Below are 22231 nucleotides of genomic sequence, written 5' to 3'. Positions count from 1 at the left end.
TCAGTGGGGTGCTCAGATATCCAGGAAGTGGGGTTTCCTTCATTAAATACCATATTACAAACCTTTTCCAGCCTTGTCTGAGGTGACCTGGGCCTCACCCCGCCTGGAAGTCTGTGGCTGACCTCAAGTCCGAGTGCTGGCCATCTCTTTGGAAGCCATCCTCTTTGCTGATGCCCGGGATGTGCTCAGCCGTGCCCATCTTCTCCTGACGAGGATGGTATCGACATTTCAAAACAGTTTAATTATTCTGCGGCTGCCTGGCTATTAGCTGCGACAAGAGAGCTCAGGGCTATTTTTCAGCATTAATTTTCCATTTGAAATGAATTCCTTTTGGTTACACTTTTTAAATGTTTCTTTTAATTAGACGCAATTACTTCAGAAGAATTGCTTTTATTCCTCAGCCTGAGATCCCAGTGATAAAGTCGCTATCTGGCCCCACCGAACGGCCGGGACGCCTCATTTAGTCGCTGCACTAAAGTATATTGAACTAGGAAATTATACAGCGAATCAACTATTAATTCCTTTTATGATCGCTCACTCTAACATCTTGAATGAGATCTTCAGGGGGAAATTTAGTCACAATAGGGATCATTGTTCTCCACCTCCAGCCGCCGGCCCAGTGTGAGGGGGGCTGACAGCTGGGGGCTACCCTGCTGATGGGCCTGGCACAGGGGCAGGATGGCGTGGGGGCGCCTGGCTTTCTTGGGGCTCGGAGCAGAGGACAGCGGGTGTGAGCAGTGCAGCTAAAGCTCTCTGTCCAGGCTGGAGGGGTGCCCCTCAGCCCCATGAAAGGGGAGTTTGCTGCGGCTCTGCAAAGGGAGAATACAGACAACTGCTCACTTTGAGCTTTGCACATTCCGCTGACTCCTTCGGTGGCTCAGTGTAGTGGAGGGAGGCTGGGAGTCAGTAGGTGGCACTCTTCCCTCTGCGTTGGTAACTGGGTCTGGGCTGACGGGAGGCCCTGGAAGAGGCTGTGCAGCCAGAGTTGGAAGAACCCTTTCTTTCGAAGCTTTAGACCAATTCACTCTTATGAGATGGAGAAAGTGAGGCACAGAGAGGCACACTGTCATACACAGACAAGGGCTGAACAGGGCTCAGTTCTGGCCAAGTCTCTGAACATAACCTTTGGGTTTTTCTTGGGGACTTGAAGCTTCCTCTCCAATCCTGGCAAGTTGATAGCTTTTATTTGAGGTGGGTGTTGTTGGTGAAAGGTGGACCCATTCAGGGCTACTCCGCTGTCTGTGCGTCCCAGAGGGGCTGCACTCTCAGCCTGCCAGACAAGGAAAAGGTGAACGGGACCACAGAGCTTCCCTTGGCATTTGGAAATCACAGGACTGCAGCGGTGCGGGGGCAGCGAGCGGTGTGTTAGAGGAGCACCCAGATGCTGACCATGACCTCAGGGGAACAGTAAACACCGCCAGACAGTCGCTGTAAGCTCGGCACCGGGGAGGTGGCTGGGGGGATGAAAATGAAGAAAACATAGTCCGTGACCTTGAGGTGACATTCACTCAAAATCACAATATGACAAATGAGTGCAATTTCTCTGAGAGGAGCTGGGCTTTGAAGGATGGCTAGGAGTTTGCAGGGGGAAAGGGTGTTCTGGGTAGACGGCGCTGCAAGTGCAAAGGCATGGAGGCGTGAAAGCAGGAAGGCTGAGCGTGTGGAGGAGAGTGCAGCTGACTGCCCTCTGGGGACTTGTGTGCCTTGCAGGGGAGTTTGGACTTTTGTCTTGAGGGCAATCCGGAGGCACAGCAGGTTTTCAGGAGGGAGGAGACAAGGTCAGATTTGTGATTTCGACAGATCGTGCTGGCTGCTTTGTGGAGGACAGATACAAGGATTTCAGAGACAGGCTGGGAGACCTGCTGGGAGGCTCTGGTCATTGTCTATGTGAGAGGTGGACTTGGGTTGAGTTAGGACGAGTGCAGTGGGGATGGAAAAAAGAGAGGCACAGGATTTTTTTTTTTTTTTTTTGAGACTGAGTCTCGCTGTATTGCCCAGACTGGAATACAGTGATGTGATCTCGGCTCACTGCAACCTCTGCCTCCTGGGTTCAAGTGATTCTCGTGCCTCAACCTCCTGAGTAACTGGGAGGACAGGCACCCACCACCACGCCCGGCTAATTTTAGTATTTTTAGTAGAGACGGGGTTTCACCATGTTGTCCAGGCTATTCTCAAACTCCTGACCTCAAGTAATCTGCCTGCCTTGGCCTCCCAAAGTGCTGGGATTACAGGCATGAGCCACCGCCGCTGGCCCAGGCACAGGTTTTTATTTCTGTCTTTTGAGCAGGGCTGCATTGTGACTTTTGTGACCCTAGACACGTCTGCCTTCATGGGCCCCTCCTACAAGAATAGATTTTCATGGGTCGTAAATATTCTATTTGTCTCTCATGAAAGAAGAAAATGAAACATATTTGTCTAACCTAAAAGTTTCTGTTTTCCCTGATTTTGAAGGACATGAGAATATTCTGTGGGTATGGAAAATGTTGTGGACCCTGCGTTGCTACAGTGCCTAATGGAGAAGTCGGCACTGGTATTGTGGAAAGAACAAATAGGATACGGAGCTCAGGCCTCCTGCTTCGAGTCTGAGGAAGGATGTGGGACACTCCCCTCCTCTTCCTCCCTCAGTGCCTCCCCAACCCCCGGGTGCCCTTGGAGATAAGAAGAATGACAATGATGATCTCACTGAGCCTTTACTACGTCCAAAGTGGGCTACTACACACCCTGTTTCATTTACTCCCCACGGAGACTCTGTGAGGTTGGGACTATTATTCTTTCTACTTTGTAGGTGAGAAAACTGATCCTCAGGGTAACTCTCGGCCACACAGCAGTGGAGGAGGTGGGGCTGCAATGGGGACAGGAGAGGTGGATGGGAGGGAGGATGAGCCCATTCTGCAGTATGTTCTGGGCCCCAGAGGGCAATAGCTGCTTAAAAACAGCTCAGATTCACTGAGCACTTACACATTGTCTAGATGTGCAATAAGCACCCACCTGTCGTGGGTGGCCTTATCAGCCATCGTCTTGACTGCCAAGCCCCTGCTCTTGTGGACCCATTGTGGGCTGCAGGGTGGCCCAGCCAGCTCAGGAGGCCCAGGGTTTTAGGGCTAGATGGACATTTTCTCTCACCTTCCCTACCTTCCGTGGCACAGGAGAGCCGAGAGGAAGCCAGGAATGGAGTCTTCAGCTGTCTCTGTCCTCTGTGGATGTCCCCCTGCTCCCATCCGTGAGGAATGGCCTGTGCTTTGTTTCTATTGGAGGAAGAGGTAGGTACCTGGGGGTGGAGCTCCTGCCCCAGAATCATCTGGAGTTTTACCTGGGAGAGGGGAGGGCCGTTGGGAGGAGATGTGGTCACTGCTTAGACTAGTTTCCCTTCTGTTCCCAGATACCCTGCTATGGACTGAATGGGTCCCCCCAAATTTCTATGTTGAAGACTAAATCTTCAATGTGATGGTATTAAGAGGCAGGGCTTTAGGGCAGTAGTGAGGACATGAGAAAAATATCCTACTGGGATTCACTCCGCCTTAGGAAGGGATGAAGACACCAGAGCTCTCTCTTTGAGGGTACAAGAGAGATACCGGATTTCTAGCCTCCAGCAATGTGAGAAATAAATGCTTTAAACCCACTCAGACTACAGTATTTTGTTAGAGCAGCTGGAACTAAGACATATTCCTTCTGCTAGGCAGTTCTTTGACACTGATCCTGGCCAGATTGTCCTGCCCCACGGGAGCCCTAGAGCCAGGCCCCGGCTGGTCAAAGGGAAACAGAAACTCCCTCTCATGCACCTTGATGTGAGCCAAGCATGGTGCTGTTAGGGCGGCCAACTGTTTTCTGGGACTCAGAACTTTCAGTGTCAAAACTGGGACAGTCACGGGCAAACTGGGGCCTGTTGGTCACCGTAGGCTGTCTGTGACTGTAACACATAGTAGTTGCACGTTCCTACTGCTGAAGACACCAGGTAGTTATTGCCATGTCTTGGAATAATCTCTATCCCTTGGCACATTTCCAGGTGAGTCATGTTGACCACTTCATCCACATGGTAGATAAGGGTTGACTGGCTGATTAAAACGCCTTTAGATGTAATAGGCTTCCAATGTATTGGAGAATGACTGTTTGGACTCGAGGTCACATACTTTTCACTTTGAGTTCCATTCTTTTTTTTGTCACCCAGGCTGGGGTGCAGTGGTATGATCATGGTTCACTGAGGCTTTGAGCTGGTCTCAAGCAATCTTCCTGTCTCAGCCTCCCCAGTAGCTGGGACTTCGAGTGCAAGTCATGGCTTCTGGCTCTTGAGTTCCACTCTTTTAAGCAATATAGACTTTAAGGTAGTTGTACCTGTGAAGTTCCACTTGCCATTTAAATTTCATTCCAGTAAGGAAACTTGTGTGTCTGCTCTTTGCATTTTAAACATTTAACTGAGTTTCAAAATTTTCGTAAAAGAAAAATGCATGATGTTAGGGCAGTAAACAGATGATTTTAAAGCATTTCAACAATTAGTCTTTTTAAGAAAACGAACACTAGTTTTAAAAAGCAGGTATTTGGGTAGAAAAAAGTAGCGAGGTATTAAAAAAATCTTATGATTGAGGGAAAGCACTACAATGGAGGTATAAACCACAGTCATATGGGTGTGATAAGTGCCTGATATGGTTTGGCTCTGTGTCCTCACCCAACTCTCATGTCGAATTGTAATTCCCAAAGTTGGGGGAGGTACCTGGTGGGAAGTGATTGGATCATGCGGGTGGATTTCCCCCTTGCTGTTCTTGTGATAGTGAGTGAGTTCTCATAAGATCTGGTTGTTTAAACGTGTGTAGCACTTCCCCCTGCACTCTCTTTCTCTTGCTCTGTCGTGGTAAGACGTGTTTGCTCCCCTTCACCTTCGGCCATGATTGTGTTTCCTGAGGTCTCCCAGCCATGCTTCCTGTACAACCTACAGAACTGGGTCAATTAAACCTCTTTTCTTCGTAAATTACCCCGTCTCAAGTAGTTCTTTATAGTAGTGTGAGAACAGACTTCATACAATGCTCAATGTTTGGAAAAGATGAACTAGGGTGGGGCAGACAGCAGTGTTTTCCTGGGTTTGTCACTTAACAGGTGGGCCGAACTCTCAACCTCTCTAAGCTCTAGTTTCCTTATCTATAGAATAGTATAATGAATATTGGGTTGTTCCAAGGTTTAAATAAGATCTTTAATGTAACGTACTTAGCACAGTCCCTGGCACATAGGAAGACCTGACAAATAGAAGCGAATTATTATTTTTATGAAAGAAATGATACAAATAATCAGAGTGAATAGGATCCTGAAGAATTCGAAGGGTCAATTAACACATTTTCTCTGGGCCAGTGGTTCTCATAGTTGAGGGTTCATCAGAATCACCTGTGTGATTTCCTAGTTCACAGACTGCTGGGCTTCACTCCCAGAGTTTCTGATTAAGTGGGCCTGGAGTAGGCCAGGAATCTGCATGTCTAACAAGTGCCCAGGTGATGCTGATGCTGACAGCCACTGCTGTGATGTGAAATTGGCAGTTAAGGAAGAGAAGTTGCCTGCTCTGAAGCACCGTGGTTGTGAAACATCCTACAGTGAAAACAGGCGCATGTATGATGGAGAGGTAAGATTTTTCACAGCTTCTTCCCCTAACAAAGGGGATCTGAAGGCTTTCTACATCAGCCTGCGAGAAAGCAGCAGAGTTAGGTTAAACAGAGTATGTGAACAGCAGATGTTTAGTGAGGGAGGAAGGTGCTCAACCACTTGAATTTCTTTAAACCTTGCTCCAATTCAGTGTTTCTCAAAGTGGAGTTCCCAGACCAGCAGCATCAGTGTCACCTGGGAATTTGTAAGAAATGCAAATTCCTGGGCTCAAAGTGGGGCCCAGTGATCTGGTTCAACAAGCCCTCCAGGTGATTCTGATGTTTGCTACAGTTCGAGAAGCACTGATCTAAGTGATTTGTGACTTCCTTATACATGGAAGACAGGGTGGCTAATGTAAGTTTATCTTATTTAAATAAATAATTACAAAAAACACAATTGACCGATCATACTTTCAAAACCTCTGGGGAAAGCAAGCCCGGGGTGGCAGCATTGCAGATTACCCTCCTTACAATTACCCTCCTTAATCCCCGCATACTGCACACTAGTATTACCTGGGCAATTAAAAAAATTAGTGATGCCCGGCTTGCACCCTCAGAGATTCTGCTTTCTCTGGGATCAAGCTTGAGTATCATACTTGTGCGCGCGCACGCACGTGTGTGCATGTGTGTGTGTGTGTTTTGAGAAAGAGCCTTGCTCTGTCACCCAGGCTGGAGTGCAGTGGTGTGATCTCGGCTCACTGCAACCTCTGCTTCCTGGGTTCAAGCCTCCGAGTAGCTGGGACTACAGGCTTGCACCATCACGCCTGGCTAATTTTTGTATTTTTAGTAAAGATGGGATTTTTCCACGTCGGCCAGGCTGGTTTAGAACTCTTGGCCTCAAGTGATCCACCCGCCCTGGCCTCCCAAATTGCTGGGATTACAGGTGTGAGCCACTGTGCCCGCATGAGCAGCATATTTTTAAAAGCTCCCCTGGTGATTCTAGTGGACTGAGAACCAGCAGTCTATGTAATTATTTGTCTGTTTAGTGTCTGTCTGTCCCGAAGGTTTAGAAGTTACACAAGAGGAGGGACTGTAAATGTTTGTAAAATGAAAAATGAATGAATGGAAGTGTGGATATTTCTTTGCAATACTGATTTTGTTTCCTTTGGATATATACCCAGAAGTGGGATTACTGGATCATATGGTAGCTCTATTTTTAATGTTTTGAGGACCCTCGATACTGTCTTCCATGATGGCTGTACCAATATTCACAGTAGTTAAGATATGAAAACAATCTAATTGTCTGTCAATAGATAAATGGATAAAGAAAATGGGAGTAATAATGTGAGTTATTATTCAGCCTTATAAAAGAAGAAAATCTTGTCATTCCCAACAACATGAATGAACCCGGAAGACACTATGCTAAGTGAAATGTCAGACACAGAAAGGCAAACACTGTAGGATTTCGCTAATATGTGGAATCTAAAATAGCCGAACACATAGAAGCAGAGTAGAATGGTGGCTCCCAGGGGCTGGGGGTAGATGTTGGTTAAGGGGTTCCAAGTCTCAGTTATGCCAGATGAACAAGTTCTGGAGAGTTAATGTACAGCCAGGAGACTATAGTGACCAATGCTATATATTGCATATTTGAAACTTGCTGGCAGGGTAGATCTTGAGTGTTCTCACCACACACGCATACACAAAAGAGACAAAAAAGAAAAGAAAATGGTAACCAAGTGAGGTGACGGGTATGGTAATTAGCTTGATTATGGTAATCATTTCATAATGCATATGTATATCAAACATCCAGTTATATACCTTAAAAGTATGCAATTTTAATTTGTCAATTATACCTAAATAAAGCCGAAAAAATTAACAAGTGAAGGAGATTATTGCAGGGTGGGCCTTCTATAGGGTTCTCATGAGGAGGTGACAAACCCATTGGGCGGACCTGGACCCTGACTGATGGGAGGTGGTCTTCCTGGTAGGGGAAATGGCATGAATGCATTGGAGGCTGGAGGATGCAAGGGCAGCTTTAGAGAAAATTAGTCTGCCCAGGCTGATAAACCTGGGTCAAAGGAACAATGAACAATGTTGGAGAAGGGCCTTGAATGCTGAGTCAAGGAGTTTAGGCCTCTTCCACTGGTTACCACTTCCGGAGATCATTGCTTCTGTTTTCTTACCTCTCTCATCCTGAAGATCAGCTTCAGGGCGGAGAAGACCTGGGGGACAATTTCTCCTGTTGATTCCACTCAGTTCCCTATTCAAGCCAGGGACAGAGAAGAAGCCCAACTCCAGCTGGACTCCTGAGAACATATGGGCCTTGGAAATCATAATAAGAGGAAGCCATCTTCTTCATTAATTGATTAATGTAATTAAAGAAAGATAAGTATGTCGATGCCGACCACATTAGAGTTAATTTGTACGGGCAATTAGCTGCGCTCCCTCCTTCATGCTAACTGCCTCAGATGTGCTTGTGCACAGTAACCTTGGTCATCAGTGGGTGCTTGGTGGCCCCTGTGAACCTTATTCTGGTCACCCTAGTGCCTAAAAAGAGCCCATGAGCCCCCAGATGTGGATGAGATACAAGCTTTGTGGCCTTGGGAGAAGTCTCCTAACATCTCTGATTTTCAGTTTTCTTGTCTGTGCAATGCAGATGATTACACTGATCTCACAAAGGAGTAGTGAGCACTCAGTGAGAAGATGTATATGCCAGAGACTTGTAGGGACCAGCACATCTCCTTCCTTCCAAGGGTGTCTCCCTTTTCAGCCCTGGTGACCAGTCCTTGGCACACAATGCTCTGGGTCCTTGCCCTGAGATGTTCCTGTAAGAACTCTGGGGATTTCGTGGGCCTGGCTGTCACCCTACTTTGCCCCTACCTTGATGCTGTCTCCATTCTCACATGCTCTCCTGGGGCTGTCTCTGAGAGATCCTGCGTCTCTCTTTTTCTCTACCACCAACCCCACCCCTACCCCTATTGGGCCAACATACTCTTCCCAGGGAAGCCCTAGATCCCGCTCTGCAGCCACATCTCTCCTTGGTCATCCAGATCCCAGGATCCAGCTCCCTGTGGAATGTCCCACCGGGATGTGGCAGCTCTACAGCTGATGGCTTCATTTCTGTCTCCCAACACCGCAAATCAAATCCCTTTCTAGGACTCCCAGAGCTTGTCATCCTCCCTGCCCTGTGAATACAGCAGTTCCCAGCACAGCCACCTGGGGGCTCCCTCTCCGCTCACGGCTTCCTGCCCTGACCCCGCCCCGGTGAAGGACTCCCGTTCTGTTCCTCCCCCTTGTTCCCATCCTCCATGTCTTGGCTCACAGCTCTCCCTGCATGAGTTCCCTCTCCCCCTCTTTTTTTTTTGAGATGAAGTTTCGTTCCGTTGCCCAGGCTGGAGTGCAGTGGCGCCATCTTGGCTCACGGCAACCTCTGCCTCTCGGGTTCAAGTAATTCTCCCACCTCAGCCTATGAGGAGCTGGGACTACAGGCCTGCGCCACTGTGTCCGGAATTAGTGGATTCCTGGTCTGGCTGACGTCAAGAATGACCCGCGGACCCTTGCGGTGAGTGTTACAGTTCTTAAAGACGGTGTGTGCGGAGTTAGTTCCCTCAGAAGTTCAGATGTGCCTGGAGCTTCTTCCTCCTGGTAGGTTCGTGGTCTTGCTGACAGGAGTGAAGCTGCAGACCTTCGCCGTGAGTGTCACAGCTCTTACAGGCGGTATGTCTGGAGTTTTTCGTTCTTCCTGGTGGGTTCGTGGTTTCGCTGGCTTCAGGAGTGAAGTTGCAGACCTTTACAGGGACTGTTACAGCTCATAAAGGCAGCGTGGTCCCAAAGAGTGAGCAGCAGGAAGATTTATTGCAAAGAGCAAAAGAACAAAGCTTTCCACAGTGTGGAAGGGGACCCAGCGGGTTGCCGCTGGCTGGCTGGGGCAGCCTACTTTTATTCCCGTATCTGGCCCCACCACATCTTACTGATTGGTTCGTTTTGACAGAGTGCTGATTGGTACATTTACAATCCTCCAGTTAGACATAAAAGTTCTCCAAGTCCCCTCTAGGTTAGCTAGAAACAGAGTACCAATTGGTGTATTTACAAACCCTGAGCTAGACACAGAGTGCTGATTGGTGCGTTTACAATCCCTTAGCTAGACGTAAAAGTTCCCCAAGTCCTCACCAGACTCAGGAGCCCAGCTGGCTTCACCTAGTGGATCCTGCACTGGGGCTGCAGGCAGAGCTGCCCACCAGTCCCCAGTGGCACCTGCACTCCTCAGCCCTTGGGCGGTCGATAGGACAGGGCGTCACGGAGCATCCATCCCTTCCCAACGTTTCCTTATGATCCCTTGATATTGTCCCTCCTGCCCCTCCCACCTCTCCCATGCATTTCATCCTTAGTGAACCACCGCTCTGCTTTCTGTCACTACAGATTAGTTTGCTTTTTCTAGAATTTTAAATAAATAAAATTATACAGTATGCATTTTTGGCCTGACTTTTAAACTCATTATAATTACTTTGAGACTCATCCACATTGTTGCATGTATCAGTAGTTCATTCCTTTTAATTGCTGGGTAGTATTTCGCTGTATGGGTATACCGCTTCTTGTTGATTCTTTTACCTGTTGATGGCATTTGTATTTTTTCCAGCTTTTGGCTATTACAACTAATGTTGCTGTGGAAATATCTGTACAAGTCTTTGTGGGGGACAGAATACCTCATTTTATCTCATTGTGATTTTAATTTGCATTTCCCTAAGGAGTAATGATGTCGAACCTTGTTTTCATGTGGTTATTTGCCATCCCTATGTCTTCTTTGGGGAAGTGTCTATTCACAATTTTTGCCTATTTTAAAAAATATTGGGCTGTTTTGCTTATTACTGAGTTTTGATCGTTTTATATATTTGGAATATAAATTATTTACCATATATGTCATTTACAAATACTTTTCCCCATTCTGTGGCTTTTCTTTTCATTCTCTTAACGGTGTCTTCTTTGAAAGAATAATAGTTCTTAATTTTAATGAGGTCCAATTTATCACTTGTTTTTCTTATTGGATGTCATATACAAGAAATCTTTGCCTCATTCAAACTTACGAGGATTTTCTCCTATATTTCTTCTGAAGATTTGTAGTTTTAGGCTTTACATTAGGTCTATGCTCTTTTATTTTGGTTAACAGCTTCACTGAGATAAAATTTATGTACCATACAGTTCACCCATTTAAAGCATACAATTTAGTGGTTTTTGGTATATTCATGCAGTTGTACAATCATCACTCTCTAATTTCAGAACATTTTCATTTCCCCTGATGAAATGCCATCACAAGCAATGGACACTGGGGACCACTCGAGTAGAGAGTGAGGTGTGGCCTGAGAAACTACCTATTGGGTTCTATACCTCTCACTATCTGGGTAATGGGATCATCTATATCCCAAACCTCGGCATCATGCAATATACCCATGTAACAAACCTGAACACATACCATTTGAATCTAAAATAAAAGCTGGAAAAACCTGTATATACAGATGTATTTTATTAAATTAATTTGGCTAGAACTGGGAGGATGGAAACTGATGTTTATTAAAGCTTTACTATGAGGTGATAAAAAAATACAAAGAAACTCCCTTCCCATTAGCAAGCACTTCCCATTCCCCTCTTCTGCCAACCCCTGGAAGACATTAATCTACTTTATATCTCTATGGATTTACCCATTCTTGACATTTCATAGAAATGGAGTCATACAACATGTCATCCTTTGTGACTGGCTTCTTTCACTTAGCGTGATGTGTTAAAGTTTCACCCATGTGGTAGCATGTGTCAGTACTTCATTATTTTTTATTGCTGAATATTAAATTCAGGAATATTGTATGGATAAACCACATTTTGTTTATCCATTCATCAGTTGGTTGGCATTTTGATTGTTTCAGTTTTTTTGGCTATTATGAATAATTGCCGCTACCAACGTTTGCATATAAGTTTTGTGAGAACTTTTTTTCCTTTTGCATATATACCAAGGAATAGAATTGCTGGGTCACATGGTAATTCAATGTTTAACTTTTTGAGGAACTGCCAAACTGCTTCCCAAAGCAGCTTCACCAGTAATGTATGAGGGTTCCAATTTCTGCACATACTGACCAACACTTGCTATTGTTCATCTTTTCGATGATAGCTATCCTAATGAGTGTGAAATGGTATCTTGTTGTAGTTTTGATTTACATTTCCTTAATGACTAATGATGTTGAGCATCCTTTCATGGGCTTATTGGGTATTTGTATATCTTCTTTGAAGAATGTCTATTCAAATCCTTTGCCTATTTTTAAATTGGGTGGTTTGTCTTTCTATTATTGAGCTGTAAGAACTATTGATATATTCTGGATGCTAGAACCTTATGAGATGCACGATTTGCAAATATTTTCTTTCATTCTATAGAGAAGTCTTTTTGCTTTCACTCTAATTCTTCTCTTTCTTGATATTGTTCTTTAAAATAGAAATTTAAACGATATCAGTGAAGTCCACTTTATGCTGAACTTTGAGTTATTTATTTATTTATTTATTTATTTATTTATTTTGGGGATGGAATCTTGCTCTGTCACCCAGGCTGGAGTGCAGTGGCGTGATCTTGGCTTACTGCAACCTCCACCTCCAGAGTTCAAGCGATTCTCGTGTCTCAGCCTCCGGAGTAGTTGGGATTATAGGCATGTGCTACCATGCCTGGCTAATTTTTGTATTTTTTTTTTTTTGTATTTTTTTTTTTTTTTTAGTAGAGATGGGATTTTATCATGTTGGTCAAGCTGGTGTTGAATTCCTGACCTCTGGTGATCCACCCACCTTGGCTTCCCAAAGTGCTTGGATGACAGTTGTGGGCCACCACGCCTGGCCTTGAATTAATTTTTAATTATGGTACAAACTATGGATTGAGGTTTTTCTCTCTTTTCTGCCTTCTTTCTCCATTGAACTGACTTGGCACGTTTTTCAAAAATCCACTGACATGTGTATGTAGGCCTATTTTTGGAACAAGTCCTGCTACCTTTACACTCAAAGTACCTTTCAGATTTGTCCCCTTTTCTCTCTCTCTCTTTTATAGAGATAGGGTCTTGCTATGTTGGCCAGGTTGGTCTTGAAATCCTGGCCTCAGTAAATCCTTCCATCTTGGCCTCCCAAAGTGTTGGGATTACAAGCGTGAGCCACTACACCCTGCCTTTTCTCTATCTCTACAGTACTCTGCCAATCCTGGGCCAACACTGCCACTTTGGTGGCTGCAGCAGCCTCCTCCCTGCATCCCTTTCCCCACTCTTGTCCTTCCCCCAATCCATTATTCACTCAACAGCAGAAGGAATTTTTATCAGGTGCTGCTATGCTTAACACCCTTCATTAGTTTCCCACTACCCTTAGATAAAATGCCAACTTTATGTTATGCCATATGTCTGCATGGTCCTTTACTCAACTTCCTTTCTGATCTCATCATCCGCTACCACATTCTCCCTTGCTCCCTGGCCTTTTTTGAATTTTTGGAATGCATCTTGCTCCTCCTAACCTCAGGGCCTTTGCACATGCTGTTCCCTTTGCCTGTGAAGCTCTCCTCCCCACTTTTGCATTCTTGTTTATCTATGAGTTACTCATATTTCTGTTTCAATATTTCTTTTTCAGAGAAACTGACTCATCTCTTCTCCTCCATCTAAATTCAGTCTTTCTCTATTGTCTACCTTCCTGTCTCATTGTCTCTAATCATGCTCCACATTGTTAAGCTATTGCTGTGTAACAACAGCAAAAATAGCACAGAATCTCAGTGATATTCAATAGTAAGTATTTATTTCATTCATGGGTTGGTGGCTCAGCTCTCCTCCACTTCTCATTCATCTCCTGGGATCAGCAGGCTAGGCAGGGTATGTTCTCATGGCTATGGCTAAAGTATAAGAGGGCAAGCCTCCTCGTACAAGCTCGTTTAAAATTCTTGCTTATGTCATGACTGCTCACATCTCATTGGCCAAAACAGTGCCCAAATTTGCCAAAGTCCATGGGTGAGAGGGATTGCAATGTTGTAATGAAAAACTTGATACACAGAGGGGTGGAGAATTGGAGCCAGTCATTCAACCTACCCCATATCCTTTGCACAGTCACATTAAATAATTAATAACATATTTCTTATTTGATTATTTAATGGTTTATCTCCCTGCTCCATGAGAGCAGGGCGTTGCCTACCCTGTTTACTTCTTTATGCCTCAGTGCCTAGCACTGTACCTGGAATCAATTAGATTATAATATTGAAGTAATTGGTTGGATACATAAAGGAATGAATGAGGCCAGGCATGGTGGTGCATGCCTGTAATCCCAGCACTTTGGGAGGCCAGGGTGGGGGAATTGCTTGAGCTCAGGGGTTCGAGATCAGCTGGGCCATGTGGTGAAACCCCATCTCTGCAAAAAACACAATATTAGCCAGACCTGGTGGTGCATGCCTGTAGTCCTAACTACTCAGGAGGCTGAGGTAGGAGGGTCATTTGAACCCAGGAGGTTGAGGCTGAAGTGACTCTTGAGCATGCCATTGATTGCACTTCAGCCTGGATAACAGAGTGAGATCCTATCTCAAAAAAAAAAAAAAAAAAAAAGAATGTTTCTTCTTTCTCTCACCCTCCCTCTTTTCTATCTCTGTAAAATGAGAATCATAATATTCCAATCATTGGGATGTGGAAAGATTCTGTTTAAATGAGACTTTACCATCTGGAAGACCCATAGGATTTGGCAGTTCAAAGTCGAGCACAAGCTGAGGGTCATATCCTGACCCAAGGGACACCTAAGGGGCCAGCATACCCTGAAGCCCACTCACCAGGGAGCAGCACATCCTGTGGTCCTTCTGTAGGTCAGTGGATTGCATCCAGGTTCCTGGAAGCCAGTGCCCCCAGTCTGAGGGTTCCCAAGTCCCCCTGTAAAACTGACAGCTTGATCCCCATGAAAAGAATCTGCTTATGAGGCCAACTATCATGCCTCAGTGGGCCCCCCACCCCGACTCCCTCTGTACAGGCTACAGATATGCTGTGTGGCAGCATGAAGGATGTCCTTCTCAGTATCATCTGGCTCTGAGTAGAGGGCATATTTATGGGATAGGAAATGTCACGCCTATGTTTCCAGCATTTCCTCTACTAAAAGGTACAAACTGCCAGGCTGCACAAGAAGATTTCTCTGCAGTGGGAACAAGAATTGAGGTGGGGACCAAACTAGGCATGAGGTTTAGAGGCCAAAGTCCTTCTTCACAGCCCTGGCTCAACTGGGAATAGCCCCTCCTTCCTGCTGGGTAAGGTCAAGGATCTCCCTGACTCAGTCTGTCTACCCATGACCTCTTCATCTGGGCTTGAGGCTCTCCTCATCTCTGGTCTTTGCATTATTGCTTATTTTTCCTATCCTGTGGCTTAGGATAATTGCCAAATAATTATCAAACAAAATAATGATCAAATCCAGTCTTTATTGAGAAAACAGTGGGAGCCAGGTGCTGTGCTAGGCCCTTTCATAAGCATAATTCAGTTTTCCCTACAATCTCAGGAGGTAGACAGCATTAGCATGCTCAGATGAGGAAACTGAGGCTCAGAGAGGTTAAGTACTTGTTTGAGGTTATGCTGCTCTTGGTTCCTTCCTATGATGACTCACACATATTTGGAGCCCAGAACTCCCACCCACTCTAGGGGCCTTGTCCCCTGTATCCTTGCTCTCCTGGGGTTACTGCCCATTATCTTTGGGGCTCGGGACAAGGTGGTCTTGGGGCATGGTTCTCCAGAATCCTAGGGCTCCTCCAGCTACTGGGAAGAGGAGGCAGCCCCCCTCCCGGGACTGTTTGCAGCAGCGAGCTTGAACTTACTTTATTCATATGTCACAAAGGCAAAGATCCCAGCAGGCTGACAGACTGAGTGTGGGATCTAGATCTCTCAGACACATACAGCCACCTCTGTTACTATAAAAACAATGTTTTTAGAGGATTTCAGAAAAAAAATTCATAATGTGAAAGAAAAAAAGCTGTGTGACAAAAAACCATCTGAGAGGCAGCCGTTACCATCTGCTGCCTGTGCAGCTGCTTCTAGGTTGCAGACCACTCCCCCACTTCCTCTGATCTGCCTGGGAAGGGTTTCAAGCCCAAGACTGGTGTATTGGTGTGGACTCAACACATCTGAGTAGGAAGCTCAAGGCACTCATGCAAGGTGCTTTGAGAGCCCCTATCTTGAGCCAAACCCACCTTTGACTTTAACATAGTCAGTCCTTAGTTTCTCCATCTGTAAAATGCGGTAATATTTGTGTGTATCATTGGCCAAACCAGTGCAGACACAGGGAATCAGCTCTTGCTTTTGAGTATAAAGGCAAACCCCCACCTGCCTTCAGGTCTTTGGATGACGTGGGTCCTCATTCATTCCACTAATGATAAGCTGTAGAAAGAGGGGAGATGGATTTTTATGGTCACCATTTGGGGACTTCCTGATATAGGAAGAGGAGACCACAGAGAGTGAAGATGGTAACAACTTTTCTGGCTGTATCTCCCCTGTCTGGAGGGGGCTCTTGATGGTGAGCCCAGTTGCAGAGGTGCACACAGTAGGTGAGCTCAAGCAGGCTGAGGATACGCTTCCGCAACTGGGAATTTCCAAGAGACTCAGAGCCCAGGTCTAGCTGGTCAACCTGCTGGGGTTTTAGCCTCTGTGACATATAATTCAAATGAGCAGAAACTCCCTTTTGATGGCCTCTGTGCTCCTTTCTCAGGGTCTGAGGGGCAGGTAGTGTGACTGCCTCTATGGCATAGATATGAGAGTTGACCATGGCATGAGTATGTCTGCTGAGCGCAGAGCGGAACAGGATCTGATCTCATTCTTATAGAATCTGAAGCAGAAGTCTTCTAACCTCACAGGGAGGATGGAAGAGTGGGTGGCATGATGCCTGGAAAACTCGCAGCACAAAGATTGGGTCAGAGGATGTGCTTAATACAGGAGAGTAGTTATTATTATTGCCATTAGCATTGGTTATTATTACTTCTATGTCATCATTAGGAATGACATAATGAGGAAGAGGCGGCTAGCTGACCTCCAAAAGTTCATGCTTCCCCTTTAATAGAATAGAGTTTGTGCTGGCAACTACCCAGACAGGACCTATACCTCCCAGACTCCCTTGCATACAGTGGGGACCACATAACTCGTTTTCATTGGTGAACTATGAGCAGGAAGACTTTGGGTCAATTTTAGGCCAAGGAGATTAAGAAGTGAGTCCACCTTCTCCACCCTCTCTTCTTCCACCTCCTGTCTAGAAGCGGAGTACTCTGAAGCCGTGAGAGTCTGCACTGAGGAGCAGCATGCCTGGATGGCTGGGCCAGGTGGGGCATTTCCCCAGAGTTATCAAAAAGGGGGCTTAGCGAGGAAGCTGAAAAGAAAGGCCAAAGGTTAACTCTAAAAAGCTTAACAAGACCATAACCAGGATGATGAGTCCAGAGCAGACTTGGTTGCAGTGAGAAGTGGAGTGCATGTGGTTAGGGTGAATGGTTCAGAATGGAGGCTGAGGTTGAAGATGCATGGAAAGTGAGTGATACCCTCAATGCACTTAAGGTTCACCCCTCTGCCCAATGGGGAAGCCTCTTCAAGTTGGATTCTGTTTGGAAGTTAATCTTCCAACCAAAATACTGGGGCACCAAGTCCCTTCCCATGACACTCAGCAGGGAGACACGTGGAACAGATCAAAAGGAAGAAGAGAGACCCCATTTTTGAGTGACTAAAACTGGAGGTAGATCCTGTTCAGTATCTGATGGAAGAGATTGTTTTTGACCCTTTTGACATTGAGAGTAGATAGATATACCTGGAGCCACAGAGATAAAACTCTGCCAAGAGTGAGTGTGATGAGTAGCTGATCTGAGAAGTTTCTGCAATTGGAGTTACTGGAGTTAAAAGCCCTGATGCAAGGCAGAGACTACTCCCATGCAACAGGTGGGATGGGATATCTACTAAACAGCACCAGATCCTGAACATCCTTAATGGCAAACAAGAGTCAGAGAAGTCCTGAACCAGTGGAGACATTCCCTATCCTCTATTTTTTGGGAAGTCACCAATTTCTCAGAAAGGAGCAACTGGGCGATTAAATTGGAAACACTTTGCGTTTATTAAAACTGTAGGATTTATAGTTTAACTGGTTAGCAGACTGCATGGAGATCTCATTCAAAATGAGTCTCAACATTCCAGATCCCATTATTGTCCATGTAAAGTTCTAATTTTTTTTTTTTTTTTTGAGACAGAGTCTTGCTCTATTACCAAGTCTGGATGAAGTACAGTGGTGCAATCTTGGCTCACTGCAACGTCTGCCTCCCAGGCTCAAGCAATTCTCGTGCCTCACCCTCCTGAGTAGCTGGGACTACAGGCATGTGCCGCCATGCCTGGTTAATTTTTGTATTTTTAGTAGAGTCAGGGTTTCGCCATGTTGGCCAGGCTGGTCTCAAACTCCTGACCGCAAGTGATCCACCGGCCTTGGCCTCCCAAAGTGCTGGGGTTACAGGTGTGAGCCACCACACCTGGCCAATTAGAGACTAATTCTCTAATCTCTGAATTAGAGAAGTCCTCTAGGCATTTCTGTAGATCAACACTTCACAAAAGTTTTCTTGCCCATAGAACAACAGCTCCATGGGATGTTAATAGGCATTCCAAGGGAATAAATTCTTGGTTAGAAAGTGAGAGATAGACTGGCTAAATTTAACAGTTTTTGGTTCTTTGCAGAACTACTGTTATGGACAGAATGTTTATGTCTCCCCAAAATTCCTATGTTGAGATCCTAATCCTCAATGCAATGGTATTAGGAAGTTGGGCCTCTGGGAGGTGATTAGGTCATGAGTGTGGAGCCTACATGAATGGAATTAGTGTTGAATGAATGAGACCTCAGAGGGCTCTTTTGCTCTTTCCACCATGTGAGGATACAACCAGAAGTCAGCAGTCTTCACCCTAGAAGAGAGTCTTCACCAGAACCATGCTGGCACCATGGAAGATCCTGGACTTCCAGCCTGCAGAATTGTGAGAAAAAATTTCATGCTGTACATGAAACTTTGTTATGGCAGCCCAAACTAAGATAGTTGCTCAGAGCCTTCAATAAGTTGATGTGCATTGAGATCTCCACTTATGGGTCTGGGGGACCTTTTTTTCCTGAACCATGCTGTGAGACTCTGTTCTGTTTCTCATTCTTTGGGGAGGTGGGCACATCGTATACATACATTGTGTAGACATTTGCTGGCAGATGCTGGTGCCCAGTGAGGACAGACCAAATCAGCAGCCCTCTTTTGCAAAGAGGTCAGAGGTAGGTTCATTCTTGTCCATGTGCCACCCCAGTTATGAAGGCCTGTCCAGGGTGCTGTGGGAGTGCGGAGTAGAGGGCTTAACTCTCTTTGGTGAGGTCAGGGAAGGCCACACTCTGGGGGTCATGATTGTTCTGGGTCTTTAAGGATGAGTAAGATTGTATAAAGCCAGTGGGAGGCCAGGCGTGGTGGGTCACACCTGTAATTCCAGCACTTTAGGAGGCCGAGGCAGGTGGATCATGAGGTCAGGAGTTTGAGACCAGCATGGCCAATATGGTGAAACCCTGTCTCTACTAAAAATACAAAAATTAGCCAGGCATGGTGGCAGGCGCCTGTAGTCCCAGCTACTCGGGAGGCTGAGGCAGAAGAATCGCTTGAACCTGGGAGGCGGAGGTTGCAGTGAGCCGAGATCATGCCACTGCACTCCAGCCTGGGTAACAGAGCGAGACTCCATCTCAAAAAAAAAAAAAAAAAAAGGAAGTGGGGGTGTGGAGGGACACTTCAGACCTGGACAACAGCAGGTGTAAAGGTCCTGGAGATGTGAAAAAGCAAGGTGCATTTGGAGGAAGTGAGAAATTCAGTGTGCTTAGAGAGGAGTGTGCTAGGGGTGGCATATCGGGAAACGAAGGGGAAGAGGCTCAAGTCAAACTGTGAAGGGCCTTGGGTGTTAGGTCAAGATTTGATTCTTGGGCAGGAGGAACCAAGAGAGGATTAAAAATATAACTCTTAGTAATCAATTAGAATTGGTGACATGTGCTTATTCACTATAGACCAAATTAGTAAACAGGGTAAACGATGAAAAACAAGCCTCCCTCCCTATTTGTTCTTAGCCTTGAGAACTCTTTTCCTTCTACAGAATCAAATATTGTAAATATTGTCATCCTTCCAGAGGGATTCTCTGCATATATAAGCATAGATGTATATGTGTATGTATTCTTAAAAAACTCTCACAAATAGCAGCATTCTAATCACACTGTTCAGCACTTTGCTTTTTTCACTTAACAATATATCTTGCAGATTGTTTCATATCCGTACATAAAAAGCTGCCTCATTCTTTTTTAACAGCCATAAAGATTTCCATTGTATGACTCTATTCCAATTTATTTAAGCAGTCCCCTCTTGATGGACATTCAAGCTGTCTCCAATCTTCTGTTATTATAAGCCATGCTGCACTGAATAGCCTTGCACATCCAACTTTGCATACATATATGCAAGTATGTCTGGTGGAATACATTTTAGAGCAGTAGAATTTATGGGTCAATGGGTATGTGCATCAAAAATTGTGAAAGAGAGTGCCAAATTGCCATCCATGAAAACTGTGCCAATTTACACTCTCACCAACCTTTGAGACTGCTGGTTTTTCTACACTCTGGCCAGCACAGTGTGTTATCAAACATTTTGATCTTTGTCAATCCGATAGGTAAAAAAAGGTATTTCATTGCAGTTTTAATTGACATTTACATTTTGTTAAGATGAAGGTTGAACATCTTTTTGTATATTTAGAGCTTATTTAAGTTTCCTAAGCTGGGATCTGCCTGTTCATATCCTTTGCCCATTTTTTATTGGATTGTTGGCCATTTTTCATGTTGAGTTATTAGAACTAGTATGGTGGCTGTAACTCCTGCTGTTGGTAAATTTCCTCCTGCCCATGAACCATCCTATAAGTGTCCCTCCCAGCAGATGCAGCGTGATGTACAAATATCCCTGCACTGAGGTGAGGAGGCAGCAGTGGCAGTGGCCAGGAAATGGCAGGGGTTAGGAGAACTGGGATTCTGGTTAGCTCTTCCATGCAGACGTGATGAATGGGACGGAGCACTTCTACTCCTTGGCAGAGGAGCAGATCCTCCTTGGAGTCTCTCAGTGGGGTAGGGCCCCCTCCTCCTGCTCCCCACCAGTGCTCTTCCTTTTTCCCTGGTTTGATACCACCCTCACTCTCCATGCCCCAGGAGTCCTCTCTGCTCAGCTTCCCCTTTCCTAATATTAGCACAGGCACAGCCCTGCCCGCCGTCACAGGCAGTGATTACATAGCAAATTAACCACAAGCTGTTCGGTCCCCGTCCGGTGGCAGTTGGGAAGATGCTACTCTGAGTAATGACTTGTGTAGTCGATGCTCTCATCTGTAATTTGCGTGTGCAATAAATACAGAAATAAAAACCCAATCCATATGAAAAAGGGACCAAGTAGACAGAGCTGGGGTGGGGGAAGAAATCATGAATTTTGTGGACTGCATCTTACAGTCTGGCTTCAATTTCCTGGTGAGTAATGCAGTCTTTGCCTACATTTGATTGATGGCTGTGTTTGGCTAAAGCATGACAGCAGACTGACAGAGAGCAGGGCTTGAATCCTGACTTCTCAAAGGATGTCTTTGAAAATAAGACAGTTATTCTCTGAGCCTCAGTTTCATCATCTATAAAATGGGGTGCAATGGTGCGATCTTGGCTCATTGTAACCTCTGCCTCTTGGGTTCAAGTGATTCTCCTGCCTTAGCCTCCTGAGTAGCTGGGATTACAGGCACCCACCACCATGCCCGGCTAAATTTTGTATTTTTAGTAGAGATGGGGCTTCACCATGTTGGTCAGGCTGGTCTTGAACTCCTGACCTCATGATCCGCCTGCCTTGGCCCCCCAAAGTGCGGGGATTATAGGTGTGAGCTACCACACTCAGCCAGGTAGAGGTTTTTAAAATTAAACTTTATTTTGAGACAACTGTTAAATCATATATAGTTGTAAAAAGTAATAGAGACCCTGTATACCCTTTAGCCATATTCCCCCAGTGGTAATGTCTTTTTAAACTTAATACAACATCACAATTAGGACATTGACGTTGATAGAATACAAAGCACTTGTTAATATTTCCCCAGCTTTACTTGTGTTTGTGTGTGTGGGTACTTGGTTATATACCATTTTATTACACGTATGGCCTCGTGTATCCACTACTGCAGTCAAGATATTATACATAACAGTTGTATTTCCACGAGGATCTCTCATGTTGCCCTCTAATACTCACACCCACCTCCCTCCTGCTCCCCAGCCCCCACTAATCTGCTCTTCATTTCTAAAATTTTGTCTTTTCAAAAATTCTGTATAAATAGAATTGTACAGTTATTACCTTTTGGGACTGGCTTTGTTTACTTAGCATAATTCTCTGGAGATTAATCGACGTTGTGTTTATCAGTAATTAATTCCTTTTTTATTGCTAAGTACTATTGCATGGTATAGATATACCAGAGCTTGTTTAACCATGCATCTATTGATGTACATCCAGGTGGTTTCCAGTTTTTGACTATTACTAATAAAGTTACTATGAACATTCAAGTACAGGTTTTTATACAGTTTTACTTATGTGTGAACATAAAGTTTCATTTATCCGGGATAAATACCTAAGAGTGTAATTGCTGGGT

General features: G+C 45.2%; 1 long non-coding RNA gene across 1 annotated transcript in view; it reads left to right on the top strand.

Moving 5' to 3' along the window:
* Positions 1-2201: 2201 nt before the first annotated feature.
* Positions 2202-22231, top strand: part of LOC110740502 — a 232041-nt gene continuing 212011 nt past the window's right edge. Inside the window, exon 1 of the long non-coding RNA XR_002515125.2 lies at positions 2202-3260. This is a non-coding gene — a long non-coding RNA (uncharacterized LOC110740502). The remainder of the gene's footprint in view (positions 3261-22231) is intronic.

The sequence above is a fragment of the Papio anubis genome, chromosome 16, assembly GCF_008728515.1.
Source record: "Papio anubis isolate 15944 chromosome 16, Panubis1.0, whole genome shotgun sequence".
Classification (NCBI taxonomy): Eukaryota; Metazoa; Chordata; class Mammalia; order Primates; family Cercopithecidae; genus Papio; species Papio anubis.
The sequence above is the reverse complement of the archived record's forward strand: the minus strand, read 5'-3'. Positions and strand labels throughout refer to the sequence as shown.